Below are 23,151 nucleotides of genomic sequence, written 5' to 3'. Positions count from 1 at the left end.
CTCATCTAATCAGGACACGGTTTTCCAGTCGTCTATGGTTCAACCGGTATGGTCACGAGCCCAAGAGAAGCGCTGCAGGCGATGTCGTGTTGTTAATAAAGGTATTCGCAACGGTCGTCTGCTACCATAGCCCATTAACGCCAGATTTCGCCGAACTGTCCTACCGGATACGTCTCATATTGATTTCAACGGTTATCTCACGCAGTGTTGCTTGTCTGTTAGCACTGACAAGTCTAAGCAAATGCCTCTGCCCTCGGTCGTTAAGTGAAGGCCGTCGGCTACTGCGTTTTCCGTGGTGAGAGGTGATGCCTGAAACTTGATATTCCCGACACACTCCTGACACTGCGTATCTCGGAATATTGACTTCCCTAACGATTTCCGAAATGGCAACTCCCATGAGTTTAGCTCCAACTGTCGTTCCGCATTCAAAGTCTGTTAATTTCTGTCGTGCAACTATATGAATCACTTGAGTACAAATAACATCTCCGCCACTGCACCCCCCTTTCATACCTTGTGTAGCCGATACCAACGCCATCTGCATGCGTGCAATCTGCATTCCATGACTTTAGCATCTCCGTGTAGTAGTGATTGGGCCCTGACAGAACTACACTACTGGAGAAACAGATTTGTTGGTTCGCTGCTCCCAGTGCATTATTTGCTGCTGCCGATTTATTCGTGTTGCCCAACCTTTGTGTCCTTCAAGCCAAGTGTTAATGCTTATTTTAATACTTCCTTTGCAACTTAACCGCATGTGCGAGGAATTTTCAATAAGATGTCATGACGAGTGGCGGGCGTAGGTCCTTTGTGATATTTAAATATGAATATTTAATGATCTTTCTCGTCAAGTTTAACTTTGTATCAATACAATGCGTCTTGGCTATCTGTTGATACGATCTGTGTCTGTTCTTGTGAATGGGAGGAAAACCTTCGTCTTTCCGCTGGAAGCTCCAAATCTTTTAGGACGCAGGATGCAGTGCCCTCTCTATCAGAGGAGCCGTTTCACCTGAAAGTAATTCTTAATGATAGAGTTCTTACTCCGGATTGCTTCAGCCCAGTCCACCACTCCTTTTTTCTTCTAGTGATGGTGACCGGAATTTTTGTGAAGTTTGAGTGGGCCTTCTATAGATTTTATGCTCTAAAGCTCCTTTTTCATTTATTTTTACTGTCTTAGTTCCAGTACTTCTGATTTGATGAGACACTTCTTGTCAATGTGGGAAATACCAACTGCGTCTTTATAGCCTCTGATGGTGTCAGAATTACGTATAAGAGGAAACGTTAGGCATGTATGTATTGAACTGGGGACCTAGAAACGACGGAGAGGCTTCGTCCCCGCCGGCCGTTGTGGCCGAGCGTTTCTAGGCGCTTCAGTCCGGAACCGCGCTGCTGCTACGGTCGCTGGTTCGAATCCTGCCTCGGGCATGGATGTGTGTGCTGTCCTTAGGTTACTTAGGTTTAATTAGTTCAAAGTCTAGGGAACTGATGACCTCAGATGTTAAGTCCAATAGTGCTCAGAGCCATTTGAACCATCACAGCCAAGAACATTCGTAACAGATATGTGAAACCTTCGTTACATGTAAAGAATATAGTATATTTCTTTCATCTATTGCCTATTCACACAGAAACAAAATCCTTCAGTGCGGTCTTTCTTATCAACAAATTATCACGGGTTCCAGAGAAAAATTAAAAATATACGGCAGAGTGTAGTTATCATATGAATTCAATTACCAGTGGCTCTTTTCGTACGTGACTCCGCTCTGTAAGATACTTTTTTTCTTAGCTTCAGAACACTGTTTTGCTTGCGTGTACAGAGTTCGCCTGATTTCTGCCCATCGAGACCTTGCTTACCAGCATCTAACGAACATCACCTTGGGTAAATGGCGGCTTCTTAAATGTCCACCATTTCTCCAGTTATTAACGCTATAGTCCATTTTGCTTAAATTTTATAACTTTCGGCCACGCTCCTCGTACGAACCATTATCACGGGATCTAATGATTGCGAAAATAGCTGGCCAACTACAAATTGTTCTTACAGTGCCCTGTTCACAAAAAAAAAATCGATCGTGTGGCTGAACTGTGGCACTGCGCTGTTTCTCTCTGTTTACATGTAGTTTTTGCTTAGCCGCGCGGGATTAGCCGAGCAATCTGGGGCGCTGCAGTCATGGACTGTGCGGCTGCTCCCGGCGGAGGTTCGAGTCCTCCCTTGGGCATGGATGTGTGTGTTTGTCCATAGGATAATTTAGCTTAAGTAGTGTGTAAGCTTAGGGACTGATGACCTTAGCAGTTAAGTCCCATAAGATTTCACACATATTTGAACTTTTTTTTTTTTTGCTTAGTGCTGTAGTTAAAACACATTTTAATAGCAGTTGTTAATAAACGAGACGCGACATTTTCTTCAGTATAGTCGCTGACAATTACTTTTTTTTTTTTAGTGTAGTATTCCAATTGTTTCGTTTCTATGTTATTTTATTATGACAGAATATCTAAACCAGCTGAGTACCCAGCACTGCGCAGGTGTGTGTTGTTCCAAACTTCTATTAGTCCATCTCCTCCTTCCCCCTCCCTCTTCCATTTCCTCCACCTCCTCTCCTTGTCCAGCATCTCCAAGGATCGATCTCTTTCATCTCCTCCTGCCCCTCTCTCTTCTCTGCCCATCTACTCCACACCTCTATGTCCATCTGGTCGTTCCTCCTCTGTCCATCTCCTCCTCACCCTCCTCTTGTCTATCTCCTCCCTTTTCCTCTCTCTATCCATCTTCTCCTCTCCCATCTGTCCATTTTCTCCTCTTTCATTTCTCTGTTCATCTCCTCCTCTTTCCTTTCTCTGTTCATCTCCTCCTCTTTCCTTTCTCTGTTCATCTCCTCCTCTGCCCAATCTCTGTATGTCTCCTCCTACTGCTCTCTGTCCATCTGCTCTTTCCCTCTCTCTCTGTCCACCTCATCCTCGCCCCTATCAATGCACATCTCCTCCTTTCCACACTGTCTGTCTGTCCATCTCCTCCTCTTTCCTTTCTCTGTTCATCTCCTCCTCTGCCCAATCTCTGTATGTCTCCTCCTACTGCTCTCTGTCCATCTGCTCTTTCCCTCTCTCTCTGTCCACCTCATCCTCGCCCCTATCAATGCACATCTCCTCCTTTCCACACTGTCTGTCTGTCCATCTCCTCCTCCTCCCCTTTTCTCTCTCCACATTACCTCCCTCAGCCCAATTGAAGGCTGGCGATTATTACCTTCACAGTATTTCCTTGCTGATGATATCTACTGTAGTATGTGTACCGAATATGGTTGAAATCGTTCCAGACGTTTATGACGGGATTTTTAGCCGTGGTTTTGTCCACGTACGCATATGTCAGATATATTTTACATATATTTAAGATACTCAGCACGTATCTGTACACACGTTTCACGTGTATCTCTATCGAATTTCGCCCTGCAGTTTCCTTTTCACCCAGCTCAGTGTTTATGACGACGTGGCTTCTGAACTATGTATCGTACAACAATATATTTTTGTAGGTACATTCAGCGAGATAAGTAGATACCGTCTGCGAAATGTGTTGCGAATAAAAAAAATGGCTCTGAGCACTATGGGACTCAACTGCTGTGGTCATAAGTCCCCTAGAACTTAGAACTACTTAAACCTAACTAACCTAAGGACATCACACACATCCATGCCCGAGGCAGGATTCGAACCTGCGACCGTAGCGGTCGTGCGGTTCCAGACTGTAGCGCCTTTAACCGCTCGGCCACTCTGGCCGGCTGTTGCGAATAGAGTTAGTAGCAAAGAAGTAATAAATTTAAACGTCATGCATGATGCTGCAGTTTCTCACGTATCTCAGCGTTTAAGAAGTCATACCTCCTGAACTATGCGTCGTACAATGATGTATGTTTGCTAGTATGTTCAGTGGTATATTTGAATACTGTCTGAAAAATGTGCCTCAAATACAGTTAGTAGTAAAGAAACAATAAATTGAAACGTAGTGCTTCATTCGACAGTTTTACTGTATGAATAGCGAAAAAGTAGTAAGTGGTGAACTTTTTTCTTTCTTCATTTTGTGGTTGTTATCAGCGAGAAAAAGTTCCGTAAAGATTTGACATTATGTCAAAATCATTAAGTGCTCTCATTCTCGAATGGATTTGCGTGTCGTGGGCCACGCTGATTTTTCACTACCACCCTATCCCTTTCATAGGTAGGTGGTTCTTACCCACTCAGCGATACTTTTCAGACCTTATGTGATATGTGTATCAAGTTTGGTTGAAATCGGTCCAGTGGTGTAAGAGGGAATGTGGAGCATACATACATTCATACATACATACGTTCATTCATTTTTATATGTACGGGCTACATAGACCATCTACAAAACTCATTTTACACGAAACGAAAAAAATATATCAAACAGGACCTTCATTTCCATTCATGACTCTGAAAAACGTGACGTACTACATACAGATTTTCAACATTAAAGTTGGAAGTGGCTTTGATGTTTCACTTCTTTTTTCCATTCTATGCAATTTTATGAGTCATAACTAGCTAACTACAAATGATGTACAAACCAAGATAATTACTAAGAGTTCAGTAATGTCCAAATCAATGTCTATTATGTGTAAAGGAACAGAATTACTCACTTCAGACCTTCTTGGAACGGACAAGATGGTGACTTGGAGTGATTTTCGTAAAACGGATGCACTGTTCCAGGTGTAAGTACACACCGCCTCACTTGATCACTCCCAACCTTCTATATTTTCAGCCCATGGTCATTCGTATCTCTCTCCAAGTTCCGAAAATACCAGAAAGGGCTTTCTCCTGGGCACCCCAATGCTCAAAACTGCGTATTCCTTTAATGGGACACGTCTGGGCTGCCAGTCACAAAAGCGTTAAATTTCAAATATTCCATTTTTTCTGTAAATTAACATTCATTTAGTTGTTATTTATATGCTCTTTATGTTTAATAAATTAAGTTTTTAAATTCGGTGGTAAGTGCCTGTGGGACCAAACTGCTGCGGTCATCGGTTCCCACGCTTCCACACTACTTAATCTAACTTAAACTAACTTACGCTAAGGACAACACACACACACACACACACACACACACACACACACACACACACACACCCATGTCCGAGGGAGGACTCGAACCTCCGACGGGGGAAGCCGCGCGAACCGTGGCAAGGCGCCTGAGACCTCTCGAGTACCCTGCGAGGCGTTCATGTTTAATCTGTTATCTAGATGCGAAAACGAACCTATGTTAGACATAAAACTATTCGCTGGCTATGTTTAATCTGTTATCTAGGAACGAAAACAGACCGTATGTTTCCCTCAAAACTATACGTCCAATACTTAACATATATTTTTTAAATAAAAAAATCTATTACCATATTTCAGCGTCAGACTGTTTCGCGAATAAACGCCGTTCTGCCGAATGCGAGTCCTGAATCGTAACCATTACGCTGCCATTAAAGTATGATGCGGAAGCACGAAAGTAGCTGAAATCTCAAAATGAGTGAGACGGCTGTAGGGTCTACCAACTAAATGAAAACTTTTTTAAAAAAATAAGCGTTTGAAACTGAATCGTAAGAACCGTAACTTTTCACTGCTGCCTCCGTCTTCCTACATCATTCAAATATAGAAACGATATGCTTTGGCAAATTATAATAGATGTGTGTCAATAAAATGCTGTTGCAACTAGAGAACACTTCAGGTTCATAACTTTCCAGTCTTATTTCGGATAAAAACCGTAATCTTTATTTACTTAGCTGTGTAAAGACAATATTTTAAGTTAGTTGGCCACATATTTCTCGCACTAGCGATCGACTTACCGCACAATATATCATATGACGTGAGATAGCCAATCATTTGTGCTGTTTCTCATATCCGCTAGCAGGAAGACGGTTATAAACACGTTTGTCTGAGCCTACCCACGCTTATGAAATACAGCTTTTCATCGTCTCCATCTCTCTTTGCGACGTTATCTCGGTAACCCTGATGTTACAGGAGGTTTGAGTAAACGACCTTTAACAAAGTGAAAAGAGTTTTGTAATGAAATATGAATCCTAACGACGACGTCCTGCAGAGCCGGCTGTAATCTCTCTTTAGCGATCTCTCAGAGCAGAAGGGCGCTTAAGAAACCTTTGGCAGTGTTTCCAAACCACTTTAGTCTTCCTGAATGGTCTGGTTGAGCTACATCTAGCCACCTAAAAACAGCTTCATAACGAAACACGGTGGTTGAGGAGTTTCTCCTCCAGAGTTCTGAGAGATTCCGGTTGAGTATCTCTTGCAGCGGGAGGACCCTTGAGGAATCTCTCATCAAATATTAACTCTCCTCTTACGTGCTAATTATGAAAATCTGTTGTAAAGTAGCGCTCAGTCAGCTACGTCACGCCGTCTCTCTCTCGAAAGATTTGTAAACATTTCACCTGCCTGTTCTTTTCACTTTATTTTAGTACCCGTATCGATGGCGGCTTCGTGATGATCAGGAGAAGCAGTACCGTGTGAAAGTCCATTTGTCTGGCATTCCGTGCAGTATAAAGGTGGCTAATTTTCGCTACCATTTATTGTCATTCTTATTCTCTTACTGAAAAATTACTAGATTAGGATGCGAGAACCGCATCACTGTCGATGCGTGGGTTTTTCCCAAACAGCCATAAAGGACAACAACTCAGTGGGATGTGTATTTTTTGTATATTTATGCGGAATCAATAAGTTTAGGACGCAGACAAACAATCATGCATTGGTAGATACGCCTGAACATGTGTTATTTGAAGGCGACAAGTACACTGAGTTTAGACATGGAGAGCACATAAGGTCAGTTGCTGTGTATGTTAAGTTTCATAATGAGCACAAGTGAAAGCAGATTGGTACTCTGACGAACCATACGTCCAAATTACGTATCAAAAACAAGACGCCTACAGCAGAAAGTGAAGTCTACTAGTATTGTGCATCATGAATTTACCCCTGGAGGACAGACAATTTACCGGGAATACTACAAATGTGTCCTTGGGCATTTGCACGAAAAGGTGCGAAAGAAAAGGACTGCACTGTGGAAAGACAGGAGTTGGGTGTTCCGGCTCATGGTGCCTTCTTCATCGTTGAATTTTTGACCAAATTCAAAATGCCTGTGCTTCCACAACCGCCATATTCCCCTATTAGAACATCCATTTTAACGTTGGCCAGTTTCACTTTATGTGGTATAGCCACAGATTTCTTATATTTCCTTGAAATGGCTTCCAGTGCTTCTTCGCCAATTTTTTTTCAATATGTCTCTTGCTTTCACATTATTGTTCCTCTGTAGGAGAAATGGTAATTTTGTGTTCATACCATGTCTCGCAGAGATGAACTTGGAGAATTTACCACGTAGATAATTATTAAGGGCACCACAAATTTCATTCTTTAACATTACAGAACTACCATTGCCTAATTGTACTTGATAGTCCACTTGATCACTGATTTTAACCACCATGATGTTGTCACAAAGTTACTCTGTATTGGGTGTAAGCATATTTAAATTTTTCTTGCTAATGAGTGTGCAATTTTCAATGTAATTTATGTTACCAATATCAGTGGCAAGATTTTTCAGGTTTTCCAATAATATCAAATCGAACAGTTCGTTGGGTGGTATCATATTCTTTCCTAACAGCTGAGAGATGTTTAGCTCTTTGGAGCAACGTATGTTGATACTTTCCGCTAACACAAAAGATTAATCAGATGTGATTATCAAGTATTGTTATATACTGTAGCGATCCAAGACGCTGTAACTTCCGGTCATGTGATCATTTCGTCACTTCCGGTTATACTTCCTAAATATCAAAGGTTGCTGGATACCCCTAGTTGTTACGTAGTGTATACAAGTCACGTATGTTAACATAACACTAAATACAGTATCTCTTTGTGCCTACAGTAGAAATGCTGCAATTTTCTTCTGTTTATTAGCGATTTGCCATCGTTAAACTCTGTTATGTCCTACATTACAGCTCATTAGCAACTGGATAATGGTGTTTGACGCACTGATAGCTACAGGACCAAGAGTGTACCTAATACATCGTCAGATATTACATTCCAGAGATCACTTTACCCAACCTGTTCTATCTGATATGAACAAGGGGAAACCAAAATTGATTGTCCCACAATCACTCTTACCTTCTGGTCTCTACACTCACAGTCTTCTTCAATTATAGGTTGATGAAATACACATATTATGGTTTCTTGAGAACTACGTTATATTTCATCCATGGAATCCTCTTTATGCTCCCCTTTTGCACTGAGGTGACGAAAGTCATGGCGTAGCGATATACACACACACAGAGGGAGGTAGCATCGCATACGTGAGGTATGAAAGGGCCCTGCATTGGCGGAGCAGTCATTTGTACTCACATGATTCAAGTGAAAAGGTTTCCGACGCCATTATGGCCTCACGACGGGCATTTACTTTGAACGCTGACGTAGTTAGCACACTGAACTCTCATTTGGGAGGACGACGGTTCAAACCCGCCTCCGACCACCCAGATTTCGATTTTCAATGATCTCCCTAAATCGCTACAGGCACTTAACGACCAAGAGCAGCAGCGTTGGCGTATAGTTGTTCGCGCTAATAGACAAGGAACGCTGCATGAAATAACCGCAGAAATCAATGTGGGACGTACGGCGAACGTATCTGTTAGCACAGTGCGGCCAAATGTGATGTTAATGGCCAGTGCCACCAGACGACGAGCGGGAGTACCATTGCTAACAGCACAGCATCGCCTGCAGCGCCTGCCATGGGCTTGTGGCCTTATCTGTTGGACCCTAGACGACTGGAAAACCGTGGCCTGGTCATATGAGTCGCGATTGTAGTTGGCATGAGCTGACGATAGGGTTCGAATGTGGAGGAGACCCGAAGAAGCCATGGGCCCATTCTAGGACTAAAAGTTAAGGGGCTCCGGAAAGGCTCAAAATCATGAAAAGTTCAATTTTTACTTTTTTGCGTTTTCTGAATCTGCAGACTATTACCTTTTAATAGATATATAATTTATTCAATTCCGAAGACTACAACTATTTTTAAATTTTTTTTGAAATGTGTTCTACATGGGCGTGACCCACTGTGGCGCTGTTAAACTGCTGTCAAATGGTGTTATTATTAACGTCCGTGTTCATCAGGTACATTTTAGTGATGTGAGATAAAGTATGTGTTGTGGCTAACCTGTGATGGTTCAATATATATCGCTGGTGTGATTGTCGATTGTTTCATGTTCATTTACTCTGTCGTTATCTCGAAAATATTCGTAATTAATTCTGTTTCTTGAGTCTCTGTTTTGTTGAAGTATAATAATGAGTAAAAGTAAAGTTATTAGAAATCCTCTGAAGGCTTTTAAGAAAAGGAGAAATGTTGGAAAGCCAAAGGTATGTGTTATTACTGTAAACAATAAAGACGATGAAAATGCCCAACATAGCTTGTGTCCCAAAGAAGAACACAGTTGGTGTAAATATAACAAAGGATTGCTAACTGGTGAAGTGTACACTCATAAGCATAGTCTGCCTCATGCAATAATGGAGGTGATAAAACCTATTTTCAGAGACTTAGCAGCACCTGAACTGTTGAAAAAGTGTATTCACGGAAAAACTCAAAACCCCAATGAAAGTGTAAATAGTGTTATATGGTCGAGAATCCCCAAGACTGTATTTGTTGGAATAGAAACACTTCACTTTAGTGTGTATGATGCTGTTGCGACTTTCAATGATGGCAACATTGTAAGGTGCAAGGTATTTAGAAATATGGGAATGAAGATAGGTTCTAACATGGTACGAGCGATGCTTGCTTTAGACAAGGAACGCCTTCGGGCTGCAGACAGGGCTGTAAAGAGTCTAGAAATACAAGCGAGAGTAAACAGGAGGAGGAACAAGAGGAAGCTGGAGGAGGAGTTTGCAGAGGATGAAGATAATCCATCCTATGGACCTGGAATGCACTAAAAAGTTAATCCAATCTTTGTCGCTCGATTCCCAAAACTTTTATTTTCTTATACTAATTACATGTTTTCTAAGGGTCTTCCAAACATATTTGTTTCAAACTTTCAGTAAATGTTACACAGTACCTTCTGCATAATTTAACACAGCCTTTTTCCAAAAAACTGTATATTTTTGAATATATAAATAAAAAATTGCAAAAAAATGTTGTGAATTTTCATTACAATTGAAAAAAATCATCTTTAATAACTGAACTAAAATTTTGTAAAATCCCTGTGTTAAGTTGTAGCCCATATTCCAATAAATAATCTGTAAAAAGTTCAACTTCCTACCTCAAATACTTTGTGAGGGAAGATGTAATTTATAAGCGTTATTTTAACATTGCAAGCCCCTTAAACATCGAACATTAAAGTCTCAATTGACATCTCATTTGCTGTACACAATCTGATGTTTCTCTACTGTGGTATATTTCTTACATTTAGACAAATGGTTTCACAAAGCCTTTGACTGTTTTTATTGTAATATTTTATTATCAGTTTTTGTCAGAAAGAATGAAATTTAGTATACTTAAATGTCGACTACACTGAATAAACTGGTACACCTCCATAATATCATGTAGGGCCCCCGCAAGCATGCAAAAGTGCCGCAACAGGACGTGGCATGGACTGAACTAATGTTTGAAGTAATTCTGGAGAGAATTGACACCATGAATCTTGCAAGGCTGTTAACAAGTCCGTAACAGTACGAGGGGGAGGAGATCTTCTCTGAACAGCGCTTTCCAAGGCATCCCAGATATGTTCAACAATCCAGAATGAGATTTTAACTCTGCAGCGGAGTGTGCGCTGATATGAAACTTCCTGGCAGATTAAAACTGTGTGCCGGACCGAGACTCGAACTCGGGACCTTTGCCTTTCGCGGGCAAGTGCTCTTTTGTGAGGACGGGGCGTGAGTCGTGCTTGGGTAGCTCAGATGGCAGAGCACTTTCCCGCGAAAGGCAAAGGTCCCGAGTTCGAGTCTCGGTCCGGTACACAGTTTCAATCTTCCAGGAACTTTCATGTTCAATAATGTTCATGTCTGGGGAGTTTGGTGGCGGCGGAAGCATTTAAACTCAGAAGAGTGTTCCTTGAGCCACTCTGTTGCAGTTCTGGATGTTTGGGGTGTCGTATTGTTGTTGTTGTGGTCTTCAGTCCTGAGACTGGTTTGATGCAGCTCTCCATGCTACTCTATCCTGAGCAAGCTTCTTCATCTCCCAGTACCTACTGCAACCTACATCCTTCTGAATCTGCTTAGTGTATTGATCTCTACGATTTTTACCCTCCACGCTGCCCTCCAATGCTAAATTTGTGATCCCTTGATGCCTCAAAACATGTCCTACCAACCGATCCCTTCTTCTAGTCAAGTTGTGCCACAAGCTTCTCTTCTCCCCAATCCTATTCAATACCTCCTCATTAGTTACGTGATCTACCCACCTTATCTTCAGCATTCTTCTGTAGCACCACATTTCGAAAGCTTCTATTCTCTTCTTGTCCAAACTGGTTATCGTCCATGTTTCACTTCCATACATGGCTACACTCCATACAAATACTTTCAGAAACGACTTCCTGACACTTAAATCTATACTCGATGTTAAAAAATTTCTCTTCTTCAGAAACGCTTTCCTTGCCATTGCCAGTCTACATTTTATATCCTCTCTACTTCGACCGTCATCAGTTATTTTACTCCCTAAATAGCAAAACTCCTTTACTACTTTAAGTGTCTCATTTCCTAATCTAATCCCCTCAGCATCACCCGATTTAATTTGACTACATTCCATTATCCTCGTTTTGCTTTTGTTGATGTTCATCCTATATCCTCCTTTCAAGACACTGTCCATTCCGTTCAACTGCTCTTCCAAGTCCTTTGCTGTCTCTGATAGAATTACAATGTCATCGGTGAACCTCAAAGTTTTTACTTCTTCTCCATGAATTTTAATACCTACTCCGAATTTTTCTTTTGTTTCCTTTACTGCTTGCTCAATGTACAGATTGAATAACATCGGGGAGAGGCTACAACCCTGTCTCACTCATTTCCCAACCACTGCTTCCCTTTCATGCCCCTCGACTCTTATAACTGCCATCTGGTTTCTGTACAAATTGTAAATAGCGTTTCGCTCCCTGTGTTTTACCCCTGCCACCTTCAGAATTTGAAAGAGAGTATTCCAGTTAATGTTGTCAAAAGCTTTCTCTAAGTCTACAAATGCTAGAAACGTAGGTTTGCCTTTTCTTAATCTTTCTTCTAAGATAAGTCGTAAGGTTAGTATTGCCTCACGTGTACCAACATTTCTACGGAATCCAAACTGATCTTCCCCGAGGTCCGCTTCTACCAGTTTTTCCATTCGTCTGTAAAGAATTCGCGTTAGTATTTTGCAGCTGTGACTTATTAATTGGCCCGCTGGAATTGCTCACATCCGTCAGAATACACAATGGACAGGAATGGATGCAGGTGATCAGACAGGACGCTTACGTACGTCTCAGCTGTCAGAGTCGTATCTAGACGTGTCAGGGGTCCCATATCACTCCAACTGCACATGCCCCACACCATTACAGAGCCTCCACCAGCTTGAACAGTCCCCTGCTGACATGCATACGCGCACGCGTCCATCCACTCGATACAATTTGAAACGAGACTCGTCCGATCAGGCAACATATTTCCAGCCATCAACAGGCCAATGTCGATGTTGACAGGACCAAGCGAGGCGTAAAGCTTTGTGTCGTGCAGTCATCAAGCGTACACGAGTGGGCATTTGGCTATGAAAGCACATACCGATGATGTTTCGTTGAACGGTTCGCACGCTGACACCTACTGACCTCCCAGCATTGAAATCTGCAGCAATTTGCGAAAGGGCTTCTGTCACATTGAACGGTTCTCTTCAGTCGTCGTTGGTCCATTCTCGCAGGATCTTTTTTCGGCGGAAGCGATGTCGGAGATTTGATGTTTTATCGGACTCCAGATATTCACGGTACACTCGTGAAACGGTCGTATGGGAAATTCCCCTGTTCATCACCACGTCGGAGATGCCGTGTCTCATCGCTCGTGCGCCCACTATAATACTCGTACCACGTTCAAACTCACTCAATCTTGATAACCTACCACTGTAGCAACAGTAACCGATCTAACAATTGCGCCAGACATTTGTTGTCTTATATAGACGTTGACGACCGCAGCGCCATATTCTACCTGTTTACATACCTCTACATTTGAATACGCACGCCTGCACCAATTTCTTTGGCGCTTCATTGTAGTATTAAGAGTATACGATCCATGTGTAACAGGCGTCCTTAGTGGATGGCCATGCTTGCGCGCCTCAAGTGATGCTTAAGACATTCTGTAGTAGAGTTGACATAGGCAGATCCCTGACAGCCACCAGCGCTGTTTCCATCTTTCAACTGTGAAGCGCTAACGACTGCATGAGAAACAAAAAACATCTGCAGAGCTGCGACAACACTGAGGCGTTATTTTGGAAACGTTTAAAAAATGGTTCAAATGGCTCTGAGCACTATGGGACTTAACATCTGAGGTCATCAGTCCCCTAGAACTTAGAACTACTTAAACCTAACTAACATAAGGACATCACACACATCCATGCCCGAGGCAGGATTCGAACCTGCGACGGTAGCGGCCACGCGATACCAGACTGTAGCGCCTAGAACCGCTCGGCCACTCTGGCCTGCCTGGAAACGTTTACAAAGCCACTTTCCAAGCATATTCTGTTCTCGACATGTCCTGAATTTTGTACTTGTTTCGAAGGAAGCCATTTTTATCGGTAAATATCACACCAATGAAACTTTTTATTTGTGAAACAGCTAGACCTTGAAGAGACGAACGTTTTTACACTTCATTTACAAAGCTGTTCGTGAAATATTTGAATTTTCCCTCAAATCACTAAGTTCGTATTTGCACTGATTGACTGTTCAGTCAGTCCTTCGTAGAATATTTTACACATTATGAATGAAAACACACTAAACACTGGTGTAATATTCTACAATATTTATTAGTTATTTCACAGACCGGTTTTCGGTCGTTACGCTTTTATCAGGTACAAATATAAATATTTACCTTTGCACCTAATGAAGGCCGGCCGCGGTGGTCTAGCGGTTCTGGCGCTGCAGTCCGGAACCGCGGGACTGCTACGGCCGCAGGTTCGAATCCTGCCTCGGGCATGGGTGTGTGTGATGTCCTTAGGTTAGTTAGGTTTAAGTAGTTCTAAGTTCTAGGGGACTTATGACCTAAGATGTTGAGTCCCATAGTGCTCAGAGCCATTTTGAACCTAATGAAGGTGCAACAGCCGAAAATGAATTGTGAAGTAGATAACAAACGCCTTTCACCAGCGTGTGTAGGATAAGTTTGAGAGCACTGGTTGAAACGGACCATTGATATATTTCGCAAGTGCTCAACTGGGGAGCAGCTCCAACTGCTAGCAAGCAAGCTCTTTCGTGAACAAAGATGGTGCAAAAATGCTGCTATCATTTTCGTGATAGTAGTTTTATCGTTTAGCTACATAATTTTAGTATTAAAACTTAGTTTGCACATTATTGACAAATATCTAGGCATGAAACTAACCTATAATGGCCACCGAGTTTGCTACCAACAGACAGAACTCAGGGTGCTCCATCTCTCCCAGACAATTGTTGGATATGGACCAGTATTATTTGGGACAGATGGACCACTTGTTTTAATGAGAGAGAAATGGAGCATATTTAAATTTAGTTCCAAGGCATGTGCAATAATTCCGCTGAAGATGACCGTAGTCTCAGACTATGCTTATTTGTCGGAATGTACATCTGTGCCAACAAATGGACGAGCAGAATCTCACACACAAGCCAACCAACCATTCAAATCTCATCAAAAGATCTAATAATCCCAAGCACATCAAAAGAGCGAAGTTAAATCAGCACAAGTGAAATTCCTTCAATAACACAACCTCGGACTCTACTCCTACTAAACTTAAAACATTCAAGATTACGACCTCAAAACCAACTACACTTAAGCCAACACAGACAAAACTTTTGGAAGAAATATCACCTTTTCCTTTTATTGATAAAACCATGAATTTTTAAGAAAAGGCAGCATCTGTATCCATAGGACTAAATTCTGCTCAAAATGTTGAAACTGTGAAGAAAAAGGAGGACAAGAAAAGAAAGGCACAAAAATATCACCGACGCGAAATACTAGTGAAAAGAAAAACAGACTGAAAAAGTTATAAAAGAAAAATACTGCAAACAGTTCACTATGGTCATCAGATGCATGCATTATAGAAGTTTACATGGCTTTGATCAATGGGACGAAGATGAATTTGTTGGGCATGGGGAAATCTATTAAGAAACTAGCAAAAATAACGATTGGTTTCAGTGTGTTTTCTGTTCATGATTATCACATGAATGTTGTTCAACAGTTGGAAATAATTGTATCGCTGTGGTAAGAAAGGCCAGTACTTGAACAAAACAAACAGCTCCTTAGAAAAGCCAATGTTCATCAACATTTACAATATGCTGATAAAATTTGTTTTGGACTAAAATATTTATTAGCATAATTCTATATTCATTACAACATATTCCAAATAATATGAAATTTTAATTCCCTTTGTGACGAAGCAAGCTGGGAGCTTTTTACTTCCTCTCTTGTTTTGCCATCTGCTTGCTTAAATTCATTGTATTTTCATTTTTGCCTAATTACCTTTAACATGCATGAGTGCAATCTAAATTCCCATAAAAGAGAAAGATTGGCCCTCGGTATTGAAGAATATAGCACCAGGTCTAATGTTGTGATAGTTTTGTGTATGTAATTAATTTCCTAATTTATTTTGACCATTCCTAGTTAATACCTTTGTTATAGGATGAAATCAGTAATTGTTTCGTGACTTGGATTCTATAGTTGACTTAAAAACAAATATAAATTGAGTTCTAACTATAAACATTTGGAAGAAGATCTACTAGGATTCTCAAAGTATTTATTTGGCTCCATTCGAAAACATATTAGCAAAGCCAGCCCTTAATTAACTCCAAAATATTTACCGGGTTTGACAAAAGTATTGTTTATGTAACTATATCTGTTAATTTCATTATTTAAACAAATAATTCGACCTAGCCTTTGTAGTAGAAGTAACTATAAAAAAGGAGGAATTTTTCAATGTTGTTGTTGTGGTCTTCAGTGCTGAGACTTGTTTGATGCAGCTCTCCATGTTACTCTATCCTGTGCAAGCTTCTTCATCTCCCAGTACTTACTGCAACCTACATCCTTCTGAATCTGCTTAGTGTATTCATCTCTTGGTCTTCCTCTACGATTTCTACCCCCCACGCTGCCCTCCAATGCTAAATTGGTGATCCCTTGATGCCTCAGAACATGTCCTACCAACCGGTCCCTTTTTCTAGTCACGTTGTGCCACAAACTCCTCTTCTCCCCAATCCTATTCAATAGCTCCTCATTAGTTATGTGATCTACCCATCTAATCTTCAGCATTCTTCTGTAGCACCACATTTCGAAAGCTTCTATTCTCTTCTTGTCCAAGCTATTTATCGTCCATGTTTAACTTCCATACATGGCTACACTCCATACAAATACTTTCAGAAACGACTACCTGACACTTAAATCTATACTCGATGTTAACAAATTTCTCTTCTTCAGAAACGCTTTCTTTGCCATTGCCAGTCTACATTTTATATCCTCTCTACTTCGACCATCATCAGTTATTTTGCTCCCCAAATAGCAAAACTCCTATACTACTTCAAGTGTCTCATTTCCTAATCTAAGTCCCTCAGAATCACCCGACTTAATTTGACTACATTCCATTATCCTCGTTTTGCTTTTGTTGATGTTCATCTTATATCCTCCTTTCAAGACACTGTCCATTCCGTTCAACTGCTCTTCCAAGTCCTTTGCTGTCTCTGACAGAATTACAATGTCATCGGCGAACCTCAACGTTTTTATTTCTTCTCCATGGACTTTAATACCTACTCCGAACTTTTCTTTTGTTTCCTTTACTGCTTGTTCAATTTACAGATTGAATAACATTGGGGACAGGCTACAACCCTGTCTCACTCCCTTCCCAACCGCTGCTTCCCTTTCATGCCCCTCGACTCTTATAACTGCCATGTGGTTTCTGTACAAATTGTAAATAGCCTTTCTCTCCCTGCATTTTAGCCCTGCCACCTTTAGAATTTGAAAGAGAGTATTCCAGTCAACATTGTCAAAAGCTTTCTCTAAGTCTACAAATGCTAGAACTGTAGGTTTGCCTTTCCTCAATCTATTTTCTAAGATAAGTCGTAAGGTCAGTATTGCCTCACGTGTTCCAACATTTCTGCGGAATCCAAACTGATCTTCTCCGAGGTCGGCTTCTACTAGTTTTTCCATTCGTCTGTAAAGAATTCGAGTTAGTATTTTGCGGCTGTGACTTATTAAACTGATAGTTCCGTAATTTTCACATCTGCCAACACCTGCTTTCTTTGGGATTGGAATTATTATATTCTTCTTGAAGTCTGAGGGTATTTCGCCTGTCTCATACATCTTGCTCACCAGATGGTAGAGTTTTGTCAGGACTGGCTCTCCCAAGGCCGTCAGTAGTTCCAATGGAATGTTGTCTACTCCCGGGGCCTTGTTTCGACTCAGGTCTTTCAGTGCTCTGTCAAACTCTTCATGCAGTAGCATATCTCCCATTTCATCTTCATCTACATCCTCTTCCATTTCCATAATCTTGTCCTCGAGTACATCACCCTTGTACAGACCCTCCATACACTCCTTCCACCTTTCTGCTTTCCCTTCTTTGCTTAGAACTGGGTTTCCATCTGAGCTCTTGATATTCATACAAGTGGCTCTCTTTTCTCCAAAGGTCTCTTTAATTTTCCTGTAGGCAGTATCTATCTTACCCCTAGTGAGATAAGCCTCTACATCCTTACATTTGTCCTCTAGCCATCCCTGCTTAGCCATTTTGCACCTCCTGTCGATATATTCAGTAAATTGAATTAATTATGTTTTAATTGTAATTTCTGTAATTTAAATATCGAACGATGTATAGTTTCAACGCCCATTATTGTGAGGATATATAAAGGACCGATTTTTGGTGCCCAGACCGTCAATCCAAGGGCAATTTTCAGAGGGGTGTTATGTACTGTTTCAAGTAACAACAATGGATCAACTTCACAGTGGAATTAGTGTGACACAAGTAGGCTGTGTGTTAGATCAAGTAATGACGAGGTCTGTTTAAATTATTTGAGAAATAGTGTCTCATGTACCTTATTATTCTGCAATAACTGTGAACTGTGTGGTTAGACTTTTACTGCTCATAGATATTCAACAGCAAAGTATTGTAGCAGTTTGCTGATGTTTGCCTGCAACCTATTAATGAGGTTTATCAACATTTACCAATAGTGAACTGGCCGTATAATTGTGTAATAGCGTGTGTGTGTGTGTGTGTGTGCGGGGGGGGGGGGGGGGGGGGTTGTGAACAATGAAAGTAAAGAACTGTAAAATGCAACTGTGCAGCTGTTGGCTACATCATGTACAGTAGTCAGTGTTGATCTTCCACCCCCCCCCCCCATTTTTCTGCCAGTATAACAATTCAGTAGGTCGGAACCGAGGACTACCAACGAAGAAATAAAGCAGGCGAATGTCACAACTCATTTCTTCATGTATAGCCACTTTTATATGGTCCATCTTACACATACACCTATTGGCGAGACAGACCACTCGTGTATATTTTCATTTTACCAGATCTCTTCCATTTTAAGTGGCTGTGCCTCAGAAGTATATTGTACTTAAGTTTATATCACACTCTAACATGCTGCCAAAATTAAAAAGAAACTGAAAAACACACAAATTTTATGCTTTACGAAAGTAGTAGTCCAACTCACCAAGACTTACGCTACGTTTCTCTTAATTACCGCGATTTCTCTCAAGAATTTTTTTTTCCAAAACTACACTTCATGCTGGTCTGTTTGATACCCCATTCACCATTTCCCATTCTTCATTCTGTTACGAAAATTCAGATAAGAATGTGTAGTATAGGCTTAATTTTCCCTGAAATGACTAATTGTTTACCTGATGTAAACATTACGATATGTATTCTTCCGCGTTTGTTTGAGTCTCATTGGATTTCGTTTCACGTCGAGTGGAAGCCAAGCTGTGACCAGTACAGTCAAGTACAATCATAAGGATACGTTTTATGCTGTGTTACACGCACGTAGACTGAGCGATAGTAACAAATTTACCGGCGCATTAAACTTTGGACAGCACTGGCCAGCCAGCGCTCCAATTAACCTGCAATGATGTGAGCAGTTGCAGTTCAGACGTAAAAAGAAATTAGCAAAGAAACAATATAGCTTCTAATGTCATTTAATTTTTAAAGACAATGAAATAATATTGGGAGAAACTCCAGCACTATGGCGCGCTTCTTAAGTGACCGGACGATAAGCATAAAATGCATTCTTTCTCACCCTCGTTGATAACGAGCCTATCATCAACAGAATACACGAAGCCTACCAGGCGCCGCATTCTCTCTTCTTCTTTTATGACGAGCCGTTCTATATCTCGCCAGCGTTCGGCGTCGACTTGTGAAAAAGTTGGCGTGCGTTAGTTCCAGTACGTCTGGCAGCTTAACAATCTTGTTACTTCTAGGGCCAAAACCCGCAACTTAGCTCCGGATCAGTTATTTTGGGTTCATATTGTAATGGTACAGTAATAAATGTAAAAAAGCAGCATTTGTATGATGTGCTCGATGCTGTGAAAATAGTTGTTTTCATGTTTCTACGATACTTCTCTACCTCTGTGGTATAAAACAATGGACATAGTCCGATTAAAGAGGATTTGGTTTTTCATTTTTGCCTTAAAAATTAAATGGTTATGTTACCTTAATTAAGCAACTTTTGTGGACAGTCTTTCATAAAACATAGATAATTAAGAATTTGTATTTGAAATGAAAACAGGAATTTTGCATCCAATATGTAGTTAGAAACAGAACGACGTGCGCTATTCTTAAAAATTATGATGAGTTTTGTAATTACGAGATGTAGGTATTTCAAATTGACCGACAAAAAAATGATAGTGGAAGGATTTTGTATTTGATTATCATTCTTTTTTTATAACAATATTCCAGTGTTATTGGATACTGCATTTATTTACACATAGTCAAATTTCACTTACATGGTTCCATTTATCCTAATCTATACCTTAAACATTTGTACATATAACTGGAGTTGTAGAAAGATTTCATTAAATTCATATCAAGACAGAAGATGAATAACTTTCTTAACATTCTGTTTCAGATTTCTTGTAGAAACATAAGTCGCATTCAGTAATGCAGATTAGTTTATTTGCAACGGCACATTTTATTCTTTTAACTGATTCAACTTTGTGTTCAATAAATTAATCTTTTGTCACCTCCACCAAATGAAATGCATTTAGGAAGCTCATGTCCACAATTACTACATTTGATTTCAGGCAACAGGCAGTTTAAATAGGCACAGTCTCATAAAGTTCCTGTTTTGTATAAGACAACTACTAGAACAATGGCACCGTAATCAATGTGTTTCAGCCTTCACTAAATAAATATATTATCTGACAATTTCTTCTGTGATACATAATAAACCATTTTCAGTGTATTCTTGTCTAAAAGAAACTAACAAGTTGTGTTGCATGCATGCACTTATCTTGCAAATCTTTAAGAATATTTGAATAATTATCCAAATAATTGATTGTTTTATGTCTATATGCTTCCTTCTCATTCTTTAAATTTTTTATACATACATATAAAAAAATCACTGTTGAGTTTCAATAATAACTCTGAACAAAATCGCAGTGTACTGCCTCTAAAAAGAAGTCTTCCTTCAACAGTCATGCTTCAGCTCTGCAGGTAAGCTATGTTAGATGATATTTGTAGCTGTAAACACTCCAACAGTTAAAGGTTTGTATTCGATGTTGTAGATTTGACACTTGCCTACAGAGTGGATTTATCCTTTCGATTTCAGTCCTGTAGTTCTTCCGTGTGCGCACAAGTCTTCCTGCTTCACTTTGCACCAATTTAATGCTTTATAGCTTGTTCTGCAACTCTGTAACAATTTCCATGATAGAAACCATCTTTTTGTTCATTCCTGAGAGTAAAACATAAGAAATGTGTTCTGTTTGTATTTCCTGCAGTGCAATTTTTTTTCAATGGCTGTTGCTATTTCATCCAGCCTCTCAGAAATACATTCTATGTCCATCAGGTCTCTCGCTTCTGTTGCTGTGATGTTCCCTGCTCCGAAGAGTACCCCATCCCTCCTTCATCTGTATTACTACAATGGCTGGGAAAACTTCAAAGCCGATTATCTCCGTAAATTTATGAAAAACATTAAAAACTGCCTATTTCTCGGCACTTTTTAACCGTATTCCACACGCGTGTTTCACTACGGAGCAGGAAGTAGTCTCAGCCATCTTCATATTGCGCATTAACAGCGTTACAATCAGAGCACAATAGTACAGAGACTGTGACTGTACATCATTTTTTAAATAAAAACAACGTAGCTGAAGCGTGATTAAGAAAAACGTTGATGGCTGTTAATACATTTGAATATCTTAAAGTTTCATTTAACGTAACTTAGTAATAATATATCTAATACACAAGCAGGACCTACTTCCACGAGCATAGCAACAGCACTTGTGCTACGGCTTCTAACCAATCATTAAGTTTCCGTTCGTTTACATCAGATTTATTCTTACGATGAACGATTATGCCTCTTTCACGGTGATAGTCACTGTTGTTTTTAATAATAAACTCTTATAGTTTATTGTTTTATTATTATTTAATCAAAATGGCAACAATAGTGATTTATTTCTGCAATTAGGCATTAATATAAAAAGGGCAGAAAACGGCAACATAAAACTACAGCGTTTCAATCAAAAAGACAAAAATCGTACAGAGGCATGTCCAAACTGAATACAGTTTTTTTTTGTATCCCGCCTGGAAGGCGGCGCGTGGGTCTGCTCCTGTAAACTGAATGGGTAGGCCGAATGTAGGAAGTGAGTAGGAGCAGGTGAGGTAAGATTCTCGATACAGCTTTATACGTGAAAGTACATTTAATAGAGAATATTAGTCAGTGACATACGTAACTTTGCAATGATGAGCAAAGCCTTAGACCCGTCGTAAGTAGTACATAGTCTCAATAGCAAGCGAACACCCTCTGAGGTTGAAGCGATGTTTCCAGGCCGTCTGCTCTTAATCATTAAGACTTAATGAAATGGGCCGAATCTGCAGCGGCGCTCGTAGAGCTGCACAGCGCCTGGTAGAGGGCGCTGTCGTCGATGTCGTAGTCGTAGTGCCAACTTAAGAACTGGCACGAACGCCGCGGCTTCGTAGCTATCGATACCCCAGATTTAACACGTTTAAAAAGGCGTTCTGCCCGAGTTCCGGCCTCTGATCATCCCTGTCGTCATTGTCTGCAGACGAGCGAACGGCAATCGCTTCGTCTTGGAAATCACACCGCAGCCAGTGTCGTCATTTCACAGTCAGTCATTTACGTCATTAACTTTTATATCCAAGCATTTAGGAATGTTTGCAAAAGCTTCAACTCCACGGGCACACACTGCCTCCAGTTTCTTTATTCAGTGTAGAAACTACGTTAGTAGACTCAAATAACTGGTCATTGATGACTCTTCCAATCTGACACCTCTGAAGTTACATCATCAAATTTAGCAGCAATGTATTTCAACAAATCTTCGTCAAATACCCTATCCAGCGCACCATATTTTGAATGGGCACTGCCACCTTGGTTCTCTTTCACGTCATTTTACATTCGCACTAAATGGGGCAAGACTACTTAAAAACTCAATATTAATTCGTTAACTGACACCGTTCCAGGATCCGTGTAAGGCAGTTGGCTGTATTTAAATGTAGAGAGAGAGAGAGAGAGAGATTCTGATGAACCGCAACCTCGCTATTTCATTGTTAAACCTGCCCTCACCATCCAACACAATTGTTGAAATTGTGATGGATCGCGAGGGAAGGTTCCATTTCCGCATTTCGCTCTCTCAACTTGACATCGCATGGTGGGCTGTGTATTAGTAAATTCAATATTGTTCTTAACAATCGATTCTTATTATTCCTACAGTCCATCATATCATTCCTATTACAGTCAAGCTCATATCATTTCCGCTTATTTTTGTTAGGTTGCAAAAGTGTTATTTTGTGAATTGGTGTGCACGAGGCGTACTCTAAATATTGTT

General features: G+C 40.6%; 1 protein-coding gene across 1 annotated transcript in view; it reads left to right on the top strand.

Moving 5' to 3' along the window:
• The window catches only part of LOC126238016 (potassium channel subfamily T member 2), a 1,051,128-nt gene that overhangs the window by 792,124 nt on the left and 235,853 nt on the right, over positions 1-23,151 (top strand). The gene's annotated exons all lie outside the window — the stretch shown is intronic.

Source organism: Schistocerca nitens, chromosome 1, assembly GCF_023898315.1.
Source record: "Schistocerca nitens isolate TAMUIC-IGC-003100 chromosome 1, iqSchNite1.1, whole genome shotgun sequence".
Classification (NCBI taxonomy): Eukaryota; Metazoa; Arthropoda; class Insecta; order Orthoptera; family Acrididae; genus Schistocerca; species Schistocerca nitens.
This window is presented reverse-complemented; position numbering and strand designations above follow the sequence as displayed.